The sequence below is a fragment of the Anabrus simplex genome, chromosome 4, assembly GCF_040414725.1.
Source record: "Anabrus simplex isolate iqAnaSimp1 chromosome 4, ASM4041472v1, whole genome shotgun sequence".
NCBI lineage: Eukaryota > Metazoa > Arthropoda > Insecta > Orthoptera > Tettigoniidae > Anabrus > Anabrus simplex.
Genome location: NC_090268.1, coordinates 133,625,851 through 133,649,094, shown reverse-complemented (window position 1 = coordinate 133,649,094; position 23,244 = coordinate 133,625,851). Strand labels below are relative to the sequence as shown.

Below are 23,244 nucleotides of genomic sequence, written 5' to 3'. Positions count from 1 at the left end.
CTCTGTCTAAATAATACTTAACAAAACATCGGAGATCAAAAGTACTCAGTGGGTAACCCACTCACAACATGTCAGAATACACTCTACCAATTCCTCTTCAAAATCATGTGATAAACTTGTCTGCCCACCTTTCTTCTTCATAGACACTACAGTTCCATCTGTGTTAGCAACATATCTTTGTAAAGCAGATTTTGAAATGTTGAATTTCTCCGCTGCTGAACGTATTGAAACACCACTTTTCACTTTCAAAACTGCCTTTTTCACTATTTCAGCATCCACAGGTAAATGAGTTTTTGAATGAGGGTCTCCCTTATACTTTCTTCCCATTGTCCCTATTCACCCCACTTTCGAGTTATGTGGTACAAGTCTCTAAAAAAAATTAAATAGTGCACAGTTTAGTCGCAGTAATCTTCTATAAACTTGAGAAGTGGTTCAAAGAATATCACTGAATGTAATTATAATCCTAACACACCGTTTCAGCCTCTGAAATTAGCTCACCAACTTAAGTTTTCCTGAACTAAAACAATGGCGCCAAAACATCAGCTATCTTACAGGCTGGCCAACCAGACAAAAAGAATTGTTTTTGTGTAAACTCTTAGACTTAATGGAAAGGTGAAAGAATAAAGAAAACATTAATTTCCCTTAAATGAAAAAAAAAATTCTTTAGTTGACACTGTGGGGAATAAATGATAATTTTTCCTTTTTTTTTGTCCTTACTCACCCCTTTGCCCCTATTCACCCCCATTCTACGGTACGTTGTATACGTTTTTTATAGTTAGATATCTACGGTATTCTAGATTCTCTCTAGGTGGCTTATCAAGTCGCTCGTCGGCTGTGATTACGATGCTTGTTTGTTTTGTTCTGGTGATGTTGGTGCCATTGGTTGTCAATAATTATCTTTGTTTACAAGGCATTCCAGGTGTTGATCAGGCAATCTGTTTACATACATGTATTACAGTAAATATTGTGTTAATGTCATTGATATGATTATTCTGTAATGAATGTGTGTTGTATTGTTAACCTGAAATACTCCTGTTTGAGTGATGAGATATGGCTTTGTGCATTCAAGAAATATCAAGCTTCAACTATGGATGTGGTCGTACTTTCCTGCATTGAATAATAATTGCTGTTGTAAGTATTATATTACGCTGTATTATAATTATCATGCATTAAGCTTGCATCAATCACGACGTTTATTTTTATTTACCAGTCTCTCGATATGAAATCACTGTTAAACGTAATGGTGAAGAAAGGGGCCTTAGATATAAAGATCGCATATTATTTATTTTACTACTGCCTCTCAATTGAGTTAGCTCTATGGATTCGGCATACTCTGTCATAATATTGTTGTAATTATGGTAGGCCTAAATGATGTAGAGCATAAGGGGTTAGATTTCATTCAGGCTTTTATATAGGTCTACATATACATTTCACTATTGGTCGTGATGGCTAGTTTACAGTGAATGACAGTTGCATCAACTGTTCTTCCACTGTACCCACACACTGGTGAGGCCACGGGAGCAAACTGTCGCACATGTGGATCTGGTTCAATTTTACGGCCGGTTGCTCACCTTCTTGACGTCAACCCTATGTGGAGGGATGTAATTACTACCGCGTGTTTCTGCGGTGGTCGGTAGAGTGGTATGTTGTGTGTATATGAAGAGGAATGTGTTGGGCCAAACACAAACACCCAGTCCTCAAGCTGCAGGCATTATTAATTCATTCATAGTGTATCAGCCATGTAGCTGGTTTGCACCTCTAATAACAGCTTTCCCAAAAGAATGTGCGAACTCCCACTTTTTGCTTCGGTTGGTCAATGAAAATGTGCCGTGGCCTTCCTGTTTCTTTCTTGCCCTCCAGTCTTCCTTCTCTTATGTCTTGTAGTAAGCCTCCGTGTTGCATTGTGTGCCCAATCCAGGCAACCTTATCTTCAACAAAGTTACCAAACTAGTACTCTCTTTCATCAACTTGATTGAATACCTCCGTATTTGTGACTCGATCTGTCCAAGGAATCTTAAACAGGTGTCTCCAACACCACATTTCAAATTCCTGAATATGACTAGTCAAGCTGGCATTCAGCGTCCATGTTTCTATATAGTATAACCCCACTGACCAAACAAATATTTTAACAAAGTGTATTCTGAGCTCTAGACTCAAGGCAATGTTAGACAACATCTAATGTTATTTGTAGAGACGAGAATTATAGGCATTAAAAACAGTTAAAATAGGCAGGCATATAGGCTCTCAAATTAGCCAAAATAGGCACTAATGTGTAAAATAGGCAACAAAATAGGCATGAAAAAATCAGTTATAATAAAATAACACACTCAGTTACTATGAAAGGAGTTTACAAGCAACGTTTCAATGTTTTCCGGTAACAATCTGTTCTCCTCTCATGCATACTATGATGTTTTCGTACTGAGTGAAAGATATCTCAACATCACATGAAGTGATTGGACAAAACTTTATTGAACTCACTTCATCTGGTTTTAATTCACTGACAGTGGCTGCCTTCCCAGAGGTTCGGTCAGAACTTCCCCCGACTTCTTCCACAATCCTAAGTGACTCCATCAGGGGCATGGCACTCTTCTCCACCTTGGTGATTGCTCCCAGCAGCTTGTTGAAATTTAAAGATGCTCCGGTTTATGCAGGGGCATATTATCTCCCAACATTGCAGTGCATAGGTCTGAAGAAAATGGTTGTTGGTCGCTGCCGATTGTGCATTGGTAGAAAGGCTGTGTTGATACAGATTTCTGTACTCGTATCAGATGCATCACAGCATTTCCAAGTTGATTTATGTGGTATTTTTCTCACATTATTTTTTGATCTGAAAAATAATAAAATTGACATAAATTACATTGTCCTTATATCTTAAATTTCTACAGTTGGGCTAACTGACAGTAATGCTTAGTATATATCATGCATTTGTTTCATAAAAAAATACTATTAGAGATGATGTTTCTAGAAGTACAAAACTTTTAAAGTAGGAACAAGGGAATTAGTAACTTACATGGAAATATGTCCTCAAGGATTTTCAGTTATAATTTGGCACTATAGTGTCGAGTTCACTGGGTGAAAAATATTTTTAAAAAAGATGTGTAACGATACCGGAGTAGCGTAGAGGAGAGATCAGTCCTTTATATAGAAGAATGAAAACGGAGGCACTATAAACCTCAGATTTGTGAATATTTTATTTGTTTCTATTCGCCGGCTTTCGTCAGCCCAGTCAGATGTCATGAAGACTATTCTCTGTTGCCTGCAATAGATCCTTCATCATGTGTGCCCACAAGGCCACCACCCTCGATGAAAGTTAAAAACCGTGTAATTTGAAATTGTCGTGACATGCGCCCATAACCTTATTTTTGTCACACTTTAGCAAGACTCTAGAGGGGATGCTAGAGGCTTGTTAACCTGGGAGCTTATGCCCCTCAGACTCTCTTTGCTCCCCCCCACCCCCACTAAGCACAACGATTACTAACCAGACTTCACCAAACCAGACCAACGGTCTTTTCACTGGTGTGGTCTTGTAAAGATAGTCTTGGCAACCTAGTGAACCATGTGTGGCATCGTCCTAGCTGGGCTACATTGGATCTACAACCTGTGTTTCGCGAAGGCTTAGCGGAAGTGTAATAAAATTCACGATATTTAAAAGGGAGTTTTAAAAATTGCATTTCAGTTGTAAATCTCTATTTTCACAGGAAATGAATCACAGTTCAGAATACCGACTTAATTTTCATCCATTCTGTGACAAGAGACCACTGACGGTCTAAAGTCCTCATTCAGTAATTTAGTGATTATTTACATTTTAGCAACATAAATTATTGAAAGTTCACGATGAATACAGTATTGCAACAAAAGAGTACGGCCCCGCGATGTAGGGGGCAACACGTCCGCCTGTCACCCGGCGGCCCCGGGTTCGATTCCCGGCCGTGTAAGGGGTTTTTAATTGTAATGATTAATATGCCTGGCTTGGGGACTGGGTGTTTGTGACGTCCTTAACCTTCCTTTCCTCACACACAACATTCCACACTACCGCCATTCCAATTACATGCAGGTTCACACAATATGGTCCCAGTAGGGCAAAAGATCCACATGGGTCGACGCCTTGAACAAATTACAAAACAACTTGCCACAATACATAAATTAATAGCCTATATATGCCACAGTGAAATGCGATCATAGTTCTCAGTTACAAAAAAGATAAAAGGAACGAACGGACTTACCTCCTTACAGCAAGCTTGACAGACTACCCTTCCATCCGTAGTGAAATTGGGATCCCCTGTGATCCACTGCTTCAGCCAGTAGGACTTTGATGATTTTTCTTTGGGCATTGCTGCAAACACACTACTTCTTCTTCTTCTTCCACTTCACAATAAATAACAACACGTTCTGAACTTAAAGCATACGCGTACAACAGTTTGCATCGAAAGGGAGGTACAGGGCATATGGGTTGTGCAACATAGTTCGACGTTGACTGGTTCTTGCATATGTCTTAGGAGGTTGAAGGAGTTGAAGGCTTCGAGGTCAAATTGTTCCTTGTTTCTCCTGATGGACATTTCCTTAGAACTATTTCTGGTGACTTTTGAGAATTCCCATTTTTGTTCGTGGGTACACAGATATTGAGAAAAGAGGAGATAATTCTGTCGAGCACACAGGCTACAATATAATGCACTGGAAGAAAATTGACTGTTCTAAAATACAGTCAAAAGGCATCAAATAGGCAATTATACTCATAAGAGGCACAAACCCCTGAAATAGGCATTTATAGACACAATAAAACCAACAAAATATAGCTAAAAAGACCCTAAAACAGTTTTATATCTCAAAAGCCTACATTTCTGAACACAGTCTCTAGTTATTTGTAGAACACTGCTCTTGCCATACCAAGTCATTCCTTGACATCTTGGCGACATTAGCCACTCTCACATATTATCTTCCCAAGTATATAAAGGAAGATGCCTGTTGGAGTGCCACACCTTGAATGGAAATATTGACATATTTCCTTGATTTACTTGAATTAATTAAATTAATTAACTAGAGGACACATGCTGCTCTGCAGCATTTGACATAAATAGGCCAGATAACATATCTGAATATAAAATAGCTCTATGCGCTGCCCGGGTACTTTTGAACGTTAGTTTTTAAGATTTATATTACCTTTTAACATGTATGAAGTGAATTTTAGTAGATTTCTTTAATGTGACTGATTGATATTTTACAACATTTTTTTCTTACAATTTGTTTTACGTCGCACCAGCACAGATAGGTCTTATAGTGACGATGGGATAGAAAAGGGCTAGGAGAAGGAATGAAGCGACCGTGGCCTTAATAAAGGTACAGCCCCAATATTTACTTGGTGCGAATATAGGAAACCACGGAAAAACATCGCCAGGCCAGCTGAATGGGGTTTGAACCCACTATCTCGCGAATGTAAGCTGACAGCTACATGACCCAAACCGCGCAGCCACTCGCTCGGTTTGTACTAAATATTTTGTAGCTTTAGAGTTATTTTTTGTGTTTAATTTAAAGCATTTTTTAAAATTATTTTGTTTCACGTGGAACTTTGTTCTTGTAGCAGCCCATATTATCTGCGAGGTAACTGATCTTTCCAAATAATAAAAACAAATGTATGTATTTACACGCCACGCCACAGATATGATATACACAGTTCCAATTGCCATCGGGACTGTGACCAATCAGCCTAGCGAAACCGAAAACTGTGAATTCAGTACTAATCTTGGTCATTTTGGACATTTCTTTTCTCATCCCTTCTGACCCGTATGCTGATGGAGGCTGAACTTGGACTTAAACAGCATCCAGAATATCTCTATTCATCTGAGTGACACCAAAAACTATGGATTCAATACTAATATTGGTTGTTTTTGATTATTTTTACCTGTCACTCCCTCCCTACTCCTCCTCTTAAGGTACTAGATGTGTCTTTCTTCCCCAGTATTTTTCTCCAGATAGTAATAAATTAAGTCATGTGTGTACCAAGTTTGGTTAAAATTGCAGGTCTGCCTACAGTCGCCATCATTTTTAATCGTTTAGCTTCGCTGATATCTTTACGTAAAGATATGATCCTTAACTCTGTGTAACCCGCCAAGTACAGGATGTATTGCAGACTGGGGTTAGCCTTCGCCTACAATTATTGGAGTGATCATTTAATTATTTGATTTTTTTTAAATAATTTTTTTTAATTTTTTTTTTTTGCTAGGGGCTTTACGTCGCACCGACACAGATAGGTCTTATGGCGACGATGGGATAGGAAAGGCCTAGGAGTTGGAAGGAAGCGGCCGTGGCCTTAATTAAGGTACAGCCCCAGCATTTGCCTGGTGTGAAAATGGGAAAACACGGAAAACCATTTTCAGGGCTGCCAATAGTGGGATTCGAACCTACTATCTCCCAGATGCAAGCTCACAGCCGCGCGCCTCTACACGCACGGCCAACTCGCCCGGTTTATTTGATTTTATAATTAGTCTAAGATGGCTGAACTTAGAGACCTATCATTGCTTGATGATTCAGTGGCAGGTAGTTCTGGAGAGAATAAAACAAAACTGAAGTAAATCAATCCAGTAGAACGGATGGAGGAACTGGACAGAACTTTTTAAAAATATATAAATTAACTGGGGTGAGGTACTGGTCATCCTCCCCAGTTGTATCCCCCGACCCATTGTCTCACGCTCCAGGTCACTGCCCTTGAGGCGGTAGAGGTGGGATCCCTTGCTGAGTTCGAGGAGAAAACCGACCCTGGAGGATAAGCAGATTAAGAAAGAGAGAAAGATTAACTGACTTAACCATGCACAGTTAAAATCTCTGGCCAAGAAATGAACCCAAAGCCCTCTGAATTGAAGGCTGGGGATCTGGACAATACTTCCTGTATTACATTAATTACTTAGGCTACAGAAATTGTTCCTTTCATGAGTGCTGTGCAAAATATTGTGTCTAGTATCTACACCAACGTAAATATGGAAAGTGTTGCAGGTACAAATCCATATAATAACCTGTCTTTTTAAATATCCGCCCAACAACACTATACAGAGTGTCCAAGAAATCCCCGTACCCCTACGTCAAAACATTATATTGTATAGTGCAGTACTTACCTATAAAAACTATGTATCCAGGGCCGTGTTTCATGAAATATTATTAGTAAGAAACCAATAACATTAACTAATATTAGTATTATGTTTCATAGAATTATTAGCTAATAATTTTAGTAATTATTTATGTGTTAAAATTATTAGTAGATATCTATATATGTATATCTATACATTGCTCAGAATTTAAAAGTAATTGTATTTCTGTATCTGTTGTGTCCACGGTAACAAGGAAATGCACTTTTTATTTTTCTGTAATTTCTGTCTGTCTGTACACGCATCACGAGAAAACTGCTGAAGAGAATTTAATGAAAATCAGTATGCAAAGTCAGGGAATAAGTCGGTACAATCTAGGCCATAAATAATTTTATTCACACTGAGTGAAATGGTAGTTTAGGGGAAGGCCTAAAATATAATTCTCAAATATATATGTTATTAGTGGTCATATCTTAATGAAAATCGGTAGGCAAAGTCGGGGAATAAGTCGCTACAATTTAGGCTATAAATACTTATATTCACACTGAGAAAATGGTAGTTTAGGGAAAAGCCTAAAATTTAATTCTAAAATATTTATAGTTTATAGTATATTTATATAGTATTACATGTCCGATCATTTATGTCGTATACATTGTTACCATACTGGCTATGATCACAGAGATGTTTATGAATTTGGATTTTTGTTACTAAGTCCATATCGGCGCTGAGTCACGAGAAAATGGGTTAACAGAATTTAATGAAAATTGGTATGTTAAGTCAGAGAATAAGGAACTATAGTTTACGCTATAAATAATTTTATAAGATGCCCTAATATCACAGAGTTGAAAGAAAACTACATGTGAAGGCCTACAATATAGAAAGCTCATAAAATTGATCAACAGTAACATTGCATTGACCATTGTGTGTTGTGATGTGCTTTGCGCCTTCTGTTGCCACTCATCTCTGATAGATAGGATTACTGCTGTGTACCGAATATTTAAAAAAAATTGTTTTACGTCGCACCGAGACAGATAGGTCTTATGGCGACGATGGGATAGGAAAGGGCGAGAAGTGTGAAGGAAGCGGCCCTGGCCTTAATTAAGGTACAGCCCCAGCATTTGCTTGGTGTGAAAATGGGAAACCACCCAGTGCCATCTTCAGGGCTGCCGACAGTGGGGTTCGAATCCACTATCTCCTGGATGCAAGCTCTCATAGCTGCACACCCCTAAACACACGGCCAACTCGCCCGGTCGTACCGAGTGTAACAGCATGCCTGAATATCAGTGGAAAGTAGCTGGGAAGTTAGATAACTTTCTTCTTTAGCATGCCATTCCTCTGGTTCATAAATTTTCTGATACTACTGGTACGTGACACACTGGTTCATCATAGTATTCGAGCTATTCAGTCCCTACTTTAAGGCGCTGATTGGAATGGGCAGTATGCATATGTAATGGAATAATGGCACAGGAGTGTTCATGGCTGTCTGCGGTTTGGTCATTCCAGCTCTGGAACTTTGGACTATTAGATCCGCTTTTAATCGCTACATTCCTACTGAGGTTTTTGTAATAACCTATATTGACTTCAACTAGGAAAACCACAAAGTTATTCTTTCTGGGAATCCCGTAGCAAAGCACGGGTACATCAGCTAGTTGCTAATAATAGTTAATTATTTCATAGCCAACATGACTAATAAAAGTTACTCATATTATTGAGATTATTTCCATGAGTGTATTTTGACTCATAATCCATATTATTAGTGAAGCCAAAGTGAGTTATATTTGAATATTTTGGCATAAAATCGTGAAGATCAGTGAAATGATTGACTCAGATTCAAATAGTGATGAGGAGCGGGTGTAGATATTCACCATCTAATAAATTTTAGGCAAAAAACAGCCTGTATTGGTATGTAACAAACATATGAATACAATGAGAGATTTAGGTTAGATTATAGAACTTTTGATTATTATCTTGATATGACTGGTAATATCTTAGAATGTCTCACTGCAAGGAATGAAGTATTAACCTCAAAACAGCAGCTTCAGTTTGCACTCCACAGGTTGGTAGTAATACACAATATCGTTGTGTTTGTGATAAGCATATGGACCAGCATTTATTGATCAATATGGTAAACATACCTTGAATGTAATGCTCACATGTGAACCAAATTTAGAATTCTACAATGTGTTTGCAAATGGGGCTGGTAGTGTCAGCCATGCTAGGGTGACTTTTGACAGTAAGATGGCTAATGGTTTGTGACCTTTCCCTGGTGCAGTTCTGCTTGGAGGCTCCATCTATCCTTTAAAATCTTCGCTTATACCACCAGCAAACCAAGATTTTGCTGGTCCATCTCAACAGAGATTTTTAAGAACACATAAAATAAAAAAGTAAAAAGAACAAAGAGTGTTTTAGTGTGCAATTAGGCTGCGAATAGTTGATGCTTTAACTCAAGCACTTTCCGCAAAGAAACTTTCTTCTCTCGCATTATTTTTCACTTCTTTTTCCCATTCTCATATGTATCAGTCACAACAACAAAATTATCAAGTGAGTCTCTCAAACATAAGTATATGGATTAATAGCCGGTTGTAGTCAAGCACTAGCCTACTGCTAGGAACAAACACAAACCAAAAACATATCCAACAAACCTATTCTAACCACCGTTTGTATCAGCTGACTAATGAACTAATGTTATGAGTGAAGACATTTTATTAGTCATGTAAAAATCTTTATGAAACAAATTTTGGTTGACTAATAATTATTTGGTTAACTAATAATTATTTTTATGAGTTCTAATATTATTAGTTAGTTTTATGAAACAGGGCCCAGGGGATCTGTATAGTGCACAATCATGCCTTACACAGAGTTCTATCTGTCTCCAAATCCTCATTGACATCTTGCAGAGCATCTCAAGAGTTATGTTTCGAGAGGTTTCCTCCACACTTTGGCTCAATTCTTCACTAGTCGTATACTGACGTTGAGCCACATGGGATTTGAGTGCTCCCCATAATGTGTTGTCTGTTGTGGTAAGGTGCGGGCTTCGTGGTTGCCATTTCAATGGGGCTGGAGATGTCGGTGAGCCACGCCCAATCCAGCGGCCTCAAATTGTCCATCAAGGAACTTGCACACCTGAGTAGCAAAATGTGCTGGAGCCCCGTTCTGCTGTAACCACACATGATCCATGATTCCGTTATTTTGGAGGTGTAATATGTGCAAATAAGAATTTCCCTTTGTGTTTCCTTCAAAATAATACGGTCCGAACAGGTGACGTGATGACATCCTGGCCCGAACCATAACGAGGCAGGTTCCTTTCCAACTCTTGCACATAATGGGGATTTCGCTTGGACCAGAAAACTACGTACCTCCTCTTTGAACTGCGTTATATCGCACATTCATCAGAAAATATCACTCTTGAACGAGACACGGTATTTGGAAATTGAGCCAACAAAGCACGACAGGCTGAAAGTCGCTGCACCATGTCATTGTCAGATAATTAATTCACATGCATCGGTCTAAATCCTTTCATTTTCAAATCTGGGTTACTGTAGTCACGTCCTAGTTTGTGAACCGTGGGCAACGGCTGAGTGGCCTAGTAAGTGGTCCTGAGAGTCGGGATATCAGTTGCTATGGAATGGGAGTGGGCATCTCGGACATATTCTGATTCATGGCCCTCCTTGTGCTCAGGCGGCTAGGACTAGGCAATCCACCGGTCCGTAACCTGTTAGAGGAGAGATCCTCACTTGGATTATGTGCAAGTCAGGGTAGCACCCTGCTTCACAGAATTTTCATTGAGCACGTTCAGAATGTTTTAAGCAAGCCTTGGAGTCCCACTCCCATTTGACAGACGAGGGACTCCTTGGAAACAACTTGGCGAACAATATGGAAATCAATGGGGAGTTATCAATATTAATGGGGCTTATGGAAGAAAGAAAGTAGAACTGGCTGAGTCAGCAAGGAGGATGTGCCTGAATGAGTTAGGAGTTAATGATATTTAGGTAAGGGGAGATAACGAGGAAGAGAGAGGAGATTCTACAGTGTACTTAACGGGTATTAAAAAGGGAAGGGCAGAGTGTAGGGTAGGTTTTTTAAAATCAGGAATACTATTACACACAACATAACTTCTGTTAGGCACGTAAATGAGCAAATGATGTGGGAAGATTTGGCGCTTAGAGGAATAAGGACAAGAATTGTCTCAATGCATTCACCATGTGAGGGTGCAGATGAGGATGAAGTTGACAAGTTTTATGAAGCATTGAGTGACATTGTAGTCAGGGTCAACTGCAAGGATAGAATAATGCTAATGGGCGATTTCACAGAGGCTTGCAGACTGAACGCTGAAAGGCATTACAGTCTATAATGAAGATATGTATGTATGTATGTATGCATGTATGTATGTATACATTTTTGATCAGGGTACTTGAAATTCAGCTGCTCTTTTGTGAATGGATTTAATTGGAGACTGCTCAGTGGATTGAGCAACGATGGCACATATTTCTTCGCGCATTTTCTTATGTCCAAGACGCGACCAGTCTTTAGCACTGTCTGAAGCTAAAGCATGTTTCTCCCAATCAAGCAGAGTAGCTTATCGAGGTGGGGGCTCAAAATGCACTCATTATCTCTGTCATAATTTGCCCTGTCTGTGATCGTTCGTGCATCCACTCACACACACCACTAATCGCTCCTCAACAGTATAACTGTGTCTGCTCACATAAGCCTTTATTTCACAACTGAAATAAGACTGATAACAATGCTTTTAGAGAGCTTCAAAGCAGGGATAACAATACAACTATTTAATTCCCCAATTATACAGACTCAATAGTCCATGTCATATTATAATAAAATAAAAATATGAAACTAGGGGTACGGGGACTTCTTGGACATTTTGTAGATATTCAAACCAAAACATTGAATATTATTTACTACTTCCCCATACCCAGATATGAATCAAAGCTAAAACCTGATCTATGGAGGGGTACCCAAAAATAACTGGACATAATTCGCTGCATGCAGAGCTCTTGTAGTTCGGGCTTCTCTCTGTAGGTGGGTGTTAAATAACCCCTTCTGAGTCAGTAAACCAACTGCCATGACTTGAGTGTTGTTGCACGCCCCTGTGAAAATTTAGTGCGGTGTGTTTTTTTTTTTTTTTTTCTTTGATTTTTGTTAACGGTGAACCAAGCCTTCTATCCAAGTGTTTTGACAAACAGAGGAAGGGAAATCCACGTATTCAGTACCATTTGATTAAATACCAAATATTTAGAGATAATGTACAAAATGTACTATGTACCCATACTGACTTGGACTTCGCCTAACAGGCAAGAGAGTAGAATTCAAGCCAGTGAAATGAAATTCCTAAGAAGTATGATAGGAAAGACAGATTGAAAAAAGAAAAAGGAAGTTGGGATAGGAAAGCTAAATGAGAGAGTTGAAAATAATAAACTAAGGTGGTTTGGACATGGAAAGGGGATGAAGGAGAATAGAATGCTGGAGGTAAAGTGCGAGGGCAAGAGAGCAAGAGGTAGACCTAGAACAAGGTGGATTAAATCAGTGAAGAGCGGCATAAGAAGACAAAATTTAGACTGGGACAAGATCGTGGAAGGAAAGAGGAAGAAGGAGAAGTGCCATAAATACCCCGACCCAGCAGGAGCTGTAAATTGTTATTTCCATTTCATTCCCATTATTGTCATAATCATCTCCAACATAATGGAGAACAACATAATTTACAGTCCCCCTGATAACGAACTTAAGACAAACAAACAGGCTCCCCTCTTCCTTGCAAACATTCCTCAAAACCTTTCACTTACTCCACCCTCCCCCAATGTCGCTGGAACCAGCTGCGCAGGCAACAAACACCTATTGTCATCTGAGCTTTCTTGCCATTCCCAGTCGACAAGGGACATCATTAACCACCAGCTTTCTCCGTATAGTAATGCTTTAAAGATTTGCCATATAAACGCTCAAAGCCTCCTTGCGGAGGCGCGAATGGACAAAATAAAAGCCCTATTTATGCCTCCCAGTTTCCATGCAATATTAATCTCTGAATCTTGGTTAAAACCACATCACGCAATAGAAAGACTGCAGCTGGCGGGTTATACATTTCTTAGATCCGACAGATTAAATAAGCCCTCTGGGGGTACCGCTGCGTATGTTATGACCAGCTTACGCCCTAAAATAATCTGTAGGTCTCCTGGTCCGTACGAGCGAAAACCTGAGTTCATGTTCCTGGAAATAACTGTGAGTGAAGTTAAATGTCTTCTGGGTGTAGTATATAAGCCACCGAAAGCGGGTTTTTTATGCGATCTAGAGACTCAAATACAAGATTTAGTCACTGATTACTCAAATATAATTATAATGGGCGACTTCAACATAAACCTTCTTGAACATAACTCTCCTCAGACAACCCATCTTTTAACTTCATTTAAAGCTTGCAATTTAACGTTTCTCCCTCTCAACGCTACACATCACACAGACACATCACACACCTTAATTGATCTCATTGCCACTAACCAACCTGAATTAGTTCTTCATCACGGTCAAATTAGTGTCCCAGGTATATCGCGACATGATGCTATATTTATGGCCTATTCTATTAAAAGTCCCAAGTTCAAATCGAAAATAATTTCATATAGAGATCTACGAAGAATTGATAAGATTAAACTTTTACAAGACACAGTTGCAGTGCCATGGCATGACATATTTAAACTTAAAGACATAAATGACAAAGTGACTCTCTTCAATCAACATATGACTGAACTGTATGATAGACACGCCCTTGAAAAGAAGGCTCAAGTTACGCGGAAGCCAGCTCCCTGGCTCTCAGATGAGATTAGAGCACTAATGGCTGAACGCAATGCTGCTTATAGACGAGTTAAGAATCATTGCACTCCTGACAATCTACTGAACTATAAGAGACTGAGAAACGCTACGACCCAACAGATTAGAAATGCGAAACTACGACATGCTCACAGTTTAATTCAACCAAATGTTTCAACAGCTGTGTTGTGGAAATCCATAAAGAGCTTTGGAATTACCAAAGGACGAGACGATGACGAAATAAATATACCCTTGGAAAAACTGAACGATCATTTATCATCTAACTGCACATTAAATGCAGCGCTGAAACAGGAAGTTCTAGGCGGGAATTATGCAAAGACGCCAACAGATAGAGAAAACTTCTACTTCTGTCCAGCAACCCACTCACAAGTCAGGTTTGCTATAAATTGGATAACATCAACGGCAAAAGGAAACGACAGTATAGGAATAGAGATGATAAAAATTATTCTGGATGTGATATTACCTGCACTAATTAACATATTTAACTCTTCCCTTGTAGACAGCACATTTCCCGAAGTATGGAAAGCGGGCATTATACGTCCTCTAAAAAAAGTAGCTTCCCCTTCTGAACCATCTGACTACAGAGCCACCTGCATACTTTCTGCTTTATCCAAAGCGCTAGAGTTCATCACTCATAGACAAATAACAGACTACATGACGACTTACAACTTATTTGACCCACTACAATCTGGTTTTCGTCAAGCACACAGTACTACAACAGCACTACTGAAGGTCACAGAATACATCTGAGAAGCTATGGACAACAAGGAAGTGACAGTTTTAATACTCCTAGATTTGAGCAAAGCTTTTGACTCTGTTGACATTGACATTTTGCTCTCAAAATTGTATTCCCTCCATTTCTCGGACAGCGCCCTCCTCTGGTTGCATTCCTACCTGGCTGGCCGTTGGCAGTGTGTTACAGATAGAATAAACAAATCAACTTGGCAGTCTGTGCAGTGTGGTGTGCCCCAAGGGTCAGTGTTAGGACCCCTTCTTTTTTCTATTTACATTAATGATGTCTCCCAAAACCTAACGCATTGCAAATACCATATTTATGCTGATGATGTACAAATGTACCTCCATACATCTCCAAATCTAATACTTTCGGCCATAGACAAAATCAATCAGGATCTAACATCATTTTCTTCTTGGTCTTTGAGATGTGGGCTTAGGTTAAACCCAGCAAAAACGCAAGCCATCATCCTTGGATACCCAAAACTACTCACGAAGGTCAATCGACCAGAGATTCCATCTATAAGGTTGTGTAATACTAACATACCATTCACGTCATCAGTAAAAGTCCTAGGCATTACTTTCGTTGATGACATGTCATGGAAAACGTATATCACGAACATCACCCAGAAAATATTCTCTGCATTGCACATGCTGCGTGGGTATAAATACTTATTTCCTGAAAAACTCAAAAAAATGTTGGTAGAAAGTCTGGTTTTCCCTCATTTCGACTATTGTGACGCGGTTTATGGAGACGCTCGAGGCAAGTTATTGAGCAGATTACAACGTGGTCAAAATGCTTGTGTGAGATACGTCTGTAACCTACGGTACTATGACCACGTAACTCCTTCATATAACCATCTATCTTGGCCCCGACTTGAGATCCGTCGCACTGTGCATTCCCTATGCCATCTCCATAAAATCCTTCATTCTTCACAACCATGTTACCTTACTTCATATTTCAAATACTTATCCTCTTATCACAGTCTTAACACCAGATCCACTAATAATTCCATCCTTGTTTTACCTACCCATAGAACTGCCATCTATGATAAATCATTCACAGTAATTGCCTGCCGTGAGTGGAACCTCCTTCCCAAAAATATCAGGGGGTTAAGCGCTATTCACACTTTCAAGGAACCACTTTGGAGACATTTTATGCACCAGTAAGGATCATCTGTAAACTTGATGCTGCTACTTACAACCATTCTATTGTTATGGATGTCCTGGTAGAGAGTCTAAAATTTTTATCCGATTTGTCTTTAAAATCAAATTTTATGTACTGCCTTTTTTTTTTTTTTTTACATGTAGGATATTAGTTTTAAGAATTTATCCCTTTTTATATCTGATTTATTTAATCTTAATTTAATCTTAAAATTTATTAATTTAATTTTAATTCATTTCATCTTAATGTAATCTCACCATTCTTGTATTATTATTAATTTAATTTGTATTAGATCTAGTTATTGTAAGTAATACAATGCAATATATGTATATTTCAGTTCCTGGTTAGATGGAAGAGAAGGCCTGAAGGCCTTAATCTTGCCAGGTAAAATAAAACATTACGAAACTAAACTTATTTGGTGCTAAAATTGAGTTGCTGTCCTTATCATATTTTGCAAAGACGTTGTTTGATATTTCTTCTTCTTCTTCATCATCCATTCCCTCTTCCAGATTCTCTCTGGGTAGAGTGGTGTACCAAAGCCCTCCACCTTACTCAATCTTTCCACCATTCCTCTTCTAGTACTTTATTCCTATCAACTCCTCTATTTGCAGTACAGTCCACAACAGAGCTCCTCATTCTCATTCTAGACCGTCCCTAGGCCTCTTTGCAGTCCCTGTATCCATGAATGTTCTCTTTGGTATTCCCTCTCCTGGCATTCTCATCATGTGTCCAAACCATTTTACCTTTGCTATATTATTCTCTTCTTGAAGTTTACACATTCCCACGCATCTCCTTATTTCCTCATTTCAGCTGCTTGTATCTTATTTTGGTTCCGCTTAGTCAACGTCCAGGCCGCTGAAGCATAGGTCAGTATAGGTTTATAATAGGACGAGTATAAAACCTTCTTGCACTTCATTGGCACATCTTTGTTCCATACAAGGTCTCTCTCACACTGGTAGAAACTTGCAGACTGCTGTTTTCTTAAATCAATTTCTCCATCCAAATTTCCATCTTGTGACATCATGCTGCCCAAATATTTAAAAATTTCCACTACTTCAAGAGGTTCATTTCCTATTTTTATCACTCCCCTGGATTTTCTGTTACCGGGCGAGTTGGCCATGTGCGTAGAGGCGCGCGGCTGTGAGCTTGCATCCGGGAGATAGTAGGTTCGAATCCCACTATCGGCAGCCCTGAAGATGGTTTTCCGTGGTTTCCCATTTTCACACCAGGCAAATGCTGGGGCTGTACCTTAATTAAGGCCACGGCCGCTTCCTTCCAACTCCTAGGCCTTTCCTATCTCATCGTCGCCATAAGACCTATCTGTGTTGGTGCAACGTAAAGCCCCTAGCAAAAAAAAAAAAAAAAAAAAAATGATTTTCTGTTACCTCTTGTCATGATCAAAGTCTTGCTTTTCGCAGTACTAATCTTCATTCCAAAATTTCTTATCTCCTCATTCTATAAATCGACTTGTGTCTCTACTTCTTCATTATCTCCCCAAATTACGATGTCATCAGCAAAGAGCATAGACTTTACTTGCTCGCCCAACATCATCTCCTTGATATTATGTAGAATTCTACCTATGATGATAATGAAGAGTAAGAGAGACAATACACTTCCCTGTCTTAAGCCTGTCTCAACTCTGAGCCATTCAGTTTGACCCACTTTTGTTCTTACACAGCTTTTGCAATTTTGATACAATGTTATTACCATCTGCATTGTTTCATTCGCAATCTGTTTTCCATACCAAATTCCTTGGGATACTGTTATATGCCTTTTCAATATCTAGAAATGTTACTACCATATTACCAATACCTTTCCATCATTTGACGCAATGTAAATATTGGGTCAAGTGTGGACCTGCCTCTTCTGAATCCATACTGGTGTTCTGCCAATTTTCCCTCTACTCTGTCTCTTATTTGTTTATCCAAGATTCATTCAAGGATCTTAGCTGTATGAGGTGTCAGTGTCACTCCTCTGTAATTTTCACTTTGCTTCCTGTCTCCTTTCTTGAAGATTGAAGTAATGACCGTGCGGCCAGTATCCAGTATTCGGGAGATAGTAGGTTCGAACCCCACTGTCAGCAGCCCTGAAAATGGTTTTCTGTGGTTTCCCATTTTCACAACAGGCAAATGCTGGTGCTGTACCTTAATTAACGCCACGGCCGCTTCCTTCCAACTCCTAGCCCTTCCCTGTCCCATCATCGCCATAAGACCTATCTGTGTCAGTGCGACGTAAAGCAACTAGCAAAAAAAAAAAAGAAATAATGACCCCTTTCATCCAATATTCTGGAACAGTCTTTTCTCTCCATATCACTCTGAAGACTCTATACAACCACTGTAGACCAACTGCTCCTGCTGCTATTATCATCTCTATGTTGACCTCATCAATTCCAGCTGCGTTGCCTCATTTGATTCTTTTAGTGGTCCACTCAATCTCTGTCATGGACACCTTGTTTTCCTTATCTTCTATCTGCAGTAAATCTGACTCTACGATTTCTCCTTGTACCGAGGTATTTTGCACGTTGTAAAGCTGTTCAAAGTATTTTCCCCGCCTCTGCAATATATCCTGCTTCTGTGTCATCACTTCCTCCTGTTCATTTTTAATGAAGTTAGTACCTTCACCTGGGCTTTTCTTCCTTTTTAAGCCACTGGAATAAGATCTTTTAGCTTCCAGTTGTATCTTCTCGCAGAGATTCAGTGAATTTTTGCCAGCATTTCTTTTTCTTTTTTTTTTTGAACCACCTTGGAACACTCCTTCTTGCATTGCCTGTATTCTGTTGTTCTGTTTCTCAGCCATCTTTTCCAAACTTGTTTCTTCTGTTTAAGTATATCTTTTACCCTGTCATTCCACCAGGGCATCTTTTGATACTATCCAATTACTTAAACTTTGAAACTCTGTCCAATTTGGTACATTCCTAGAAATAAAAGAACATACATCTGTTATTAATTTAAAACTCCTATGCATGGATTATTTATTGATCCTATACGATAACTAATGTTTGTTGGGTTATCGTAGGTCAGCCAGAGTCCTCTCAGTTGCCTGAAGAATGGACTTGGAACGTCCAGATTTATGTGAAGTTTTAAAGTTATGGTGAGTACTTGCAAAATTTTAACTCATTTAATAAAACATCAGGGAACTTTAGTATTGCACATCATCCCACTGTCGGCAACCCTGAAGATGGTTTTCCATGCTTTCCTATTTTCGCACCCAGCAAATGCCGGGACTGTACTTAAATTAAGGCCATGCCACTTCCCTCACGCTCCTACCCCTTTCCTATACCATTGTTGCCATTAGACCTATCTGTGTTGGTGCGATGTAAAGCAAATTGAAAAAAAAAAAATGAATGGGCAGTGAATTAGACATTCCTACAAATAGAACAACATACATCTATAACATCTATATATGGTGTAAAATTTCCTTACATGGATTTTTTTATCGTAACTAATAATCTGTTTAGACATGTTATGGGCTTTTGTGTTCATGTTGTATGGAGAAAACAACATGAAACTCTTTACATTTCACAGAGAACTTTGCTCTGTGTCTTCTGAAGAAAATCTTGACTGTTCACAAAAATGTCTTCTACAATAATAAAGGTTTTAATTGTAAGAATGCTTTACCTTTGGACCTGTAGTGGTACACTTGTCTGTCACTAGATGGCTTGCTGTATGCTGGCATAGCACTCCAGGCAGGACCTGACAACAACATTAAACTCCCATTAAGATGTTCTATTGCACCGCGTCAATCAATCAATCAATACTGATCTGCATTTAGGGCAGTCGCCCAAGTGGCAGATTCCCTATCTGTTGCTTTCCTAGCCTTTTCCTAAATGATTTCAAAGAAATTGGAAATTTATTGAACATCTCCCTTGGTAAGTTATTCCAATCCCTAACTCCCCTTCCTATAAATTAATATTTGCCCCAGTTTGTCCTCTTGAATTCCAACTTTATCTTCATATTGTGATCTTTCCTACTTTTATAAACGCCATTCAAACTTATTCATCTACTAATGTCATTCCACGCCATCTCTCCGCTGACAGCTCGGAACATACCACTTATGATATAGATGTCGATTCCCATAGGGAATCTGAATATTTGTTCCGAATGAGTAAATTTATAATACCAATATAAATGGTCCGTTATTGGACATTATAAATTTTCCAGCTAACTCATTCCTGGTTGCCAGCGTTTCGCCCTCATGTGCTAGGCTGGGCTCATCAGTTGGTACCTAGCAAACCTACCAAGACGCTGGCTAGTGCTTATCATGGAGGCCACTGCATAGGCTAATTGCAGCCACCGGCAGTGTCAATGCACTATGAGAGAGACTTTGTCTCATTATCAAAAATTGATGCCTGCTTGGCCATCAGATGATATAGATGTTGATTCCCATAGGGAATCTGAAATATTTGTTCCGAATGAGTAAATTTATAATACCAATATAAATGGTCCGTTATTGGACATTATAAATTTTCCAGCGAACTCATTCCTGGTTGCCAGCGTTTTGCCCTCGTGTGCTAGGCTGGGCTCATCAGTTGGTACCTAGCACACCTACCAAGACGCTGGCTAGTGCATATCATGGAGGCCACTGCATAGGCTAATTGCAGCCACCGGCAGTGTCAATACACTGTGAGGGACTTTGTCTCATTATCTAAAATTGATGCCTGCTTGGCCATCAGATGATATAGATGTTGATTACCATAGGGAATCTGAAATATTTGTTCCGAATGAGTAAATTTATAATACCAATATAAATGGTCCGTTATTGGACATTATAAATTTTCCAGCTAACTCATTCCTGGTTGCCAGCGTTTCGCCCTCGTGTGCTAGGCTGGGCTCATCAGTTGGTACCTAGCACACCTACCAAGACGCTGGCTAGTGCATATCATGGAGGCCACTGCATAGGCTAATTGCAGCCACCGGCAGTGTCAATGCACTATGAGAGACTTTGTCTCATTATCAAAAATTGATGCCTGCTTGGCCATCAGATGATATAGATGTTGATTCCCATAGGGAATCTGAAATATTTGTTCCGAATGAGTAAATTTATAATACCAATATAAATGGTCCGTTATTGGACATTATAAATTTTCCAGCTAACTCATTCCTGGTTGTCAGCGTTTCGCCCTCGTGTGCTAGGCTGGGCTCATCAGTTGGTACCTAGCACACCTACCAAGACGCTGGCTAGTGCATATCATGGAGGCCACTGCATAGGGTAATTGCAGCCACCGGCAGTGTCAATACACTATGAGGGACTTTGTCTCATTATCAAAAATTGATGCCTGCTTGGCCACCAGATGATATAGATGTTGATTCCCATAGGGAATCTGAAATATTTGTTCCGAATGAGTAGTGGCCTCCATGATTTGCACTAGCCAGCGTCTTGGTAGGTGTGCTAGGTACCAACTGATGAGCCCAGCCTAGCACACGAGGACGAAACGCTGGCAACCAGGAATGAGTTAGCTGGAAAATTTATAATGTCCAATAACGGACCATTTATATTGGTATTATAAATTTACTCGTTCGGAACAAATATTTCAGATTCCCTATGGGAATCAACATCTATATCATCTGATGGCCAAGCAGGCATCAATTTTTGATAATGAGACAAAGTCTCTCATAGTGCATTGACACTGCCGGTGGCTGCAATTAGCCTATGCAGTGGCCTCCATGATATGCACTAGCCAGCGTCTTGGTAGGTTTGCTAGGTACCAACAGATGAGCCCAGCCTAGCACACGAGGGCAAAACGCTGGCAACCAGGAATGCGTTAGCTGGAAAATTTATAATGTCCAATAACGGACCATTTATATTGGTATTATAAATTTACTCATTCGGAACAAATATTTCAGATTCCCTATGAGAATCAACATCTATATCATCTGATGGCCAAGCAGGCATCAATTTTTGATAATGAGACAAAGTCTCTCATAGTGCATTGACACTGCCGGTGGCTGCAAATAGCCTATGCAGTGGCCTCCATGATATGCACTAGCCAGCGTCTTGGTAGGTGTGCTAGGTACCAACTGATAAGCCCAGCCTAGCACACGAGGGCGAAACGCTGGCAACCAGGAATGAGATAGCTGGAAAATTTATGATGTCCAGTAACGGACCATTTATATTGGTATTACATACCACTTAGTCTAGCAGCTCTTCTTCTTTCTCTCAATTCTTCCCCACCCAAACATTGCAACATTTTTGTAACACTACTCTTTTGTCGAAAATCACCCAGAACAAATCGAGCTGCTTTTCTTTGGATTTTTTCCAGTTCTTGAATCAGGTAATCCTGGTGAGGGTCCCATACACTGGAACCATACTCTAGTTGGGATCTTACCAGAGACTTATATGCACTCTCCTTTACATCCTTACTACTACCCCTAAACACCCTCATAATCATGTGCAGAGATCTGTACCCTTTATTTACAATCCCATTTATGTGATTACCCCAATGAAGATCTTTCCTTATATTAACACCTAGATACTTACAATGATCCCCAACAGGAACTTTCACCCTATCAACGCAGTAATTAAAACTGAGATGACTTTTTCTATTTGTGAAACTCACAACCTGACTTTTAACCCTGTTTATCAACATACCATTGCCTGCTGTCCATCTCACAACATTATCGAGGTCACGTTGCAGTTGCTCACAATCTTGTAACTTATTTATCACTCTGTAGAGAATAACATCATCTGCAAAAAGCCATACCTCCGATTCCACTCCTTTACTCATATGATTTATATATATATATATAAGAAAACATAAAGGTCCAATAATACTGCCTTGAGGAATTCCCCTCTTAATTATTACAGGGTCAGATAAAGCTTCACCTACTCTAATTCTCTGAGATCTGTTTTCTAGAAATATAGCAACCCATTCAGTCACTCTTTTGTCTATACCAGTTGCACTCATTTTTGCCAGTAGTCTGCCATGATCCACCCTATCAAATGCTTTAGACAGGTCAATCGCTATACAGTCCATTTGATCTCCAGAATCCAAGATATCTGCTATATCATGCTGGAATCCTACAAGTTGAGCTTCAGTGGAATAACCTTTCCTAAAACCGAATTGCCTTCTATCGAACCAGTTATTAATTTCACAAACATGTCTAATATAATCAGAAAGAATGCCTTCCCAAAGCTTACATACAGTGCATGTCAAACTGGCCTGTAATTTTCAGCTTTATGTCTATCACCCTTTCCTTTATACACAGGGGCTACTATAGCATCTCTCCATTCATCTGGTATAGCTCCTCCGACCAAACAATAATCAAATAAGTACTTCAGATATGGTACTATATCCCAACTCATTGTCTTCAGTATATCCCCAGAAATCTGATCAATTCCAGCCGCTTTTCTAGTTTTCAACTTTTGTATCTTATTGTAAATGTCATTGTTATCATATGTAAATTTTATTACTTCTCTGGCCTTAGTCTCCTCCTCTATCTCGACATTATC

The 23,244-nt window shown here is 39.4% G+C and overlaps 1 long non-coding RNA gene across 2 annotated transcripts in view; it reads left to right on the top strand.

The window, feature by feature from the left end:
• Nucleotides 1–914: 914 nt before the first annotated feature.
• The window catches only part of LOC136871703 (uncharacterized), a 95,160-nt gene continuing 72,830 nt past the window's right edge, over nt 915–23,244 (top strand). Inside the window, exons 1-2 of one of the 2 annotated variants that reach the window (XR_011018082.1) lie at nt 915–1,131; nt 18,811–18,885. This is a non-coding gene — a long non-coding RNA (uncharacterized lncRNA). The remainder of the gene's footprint in view (nt 1,132–18,810; nt 18,886–23,244) is intronic. The other variant, XR_010859797.2, reaches the window with a different exon arrangement.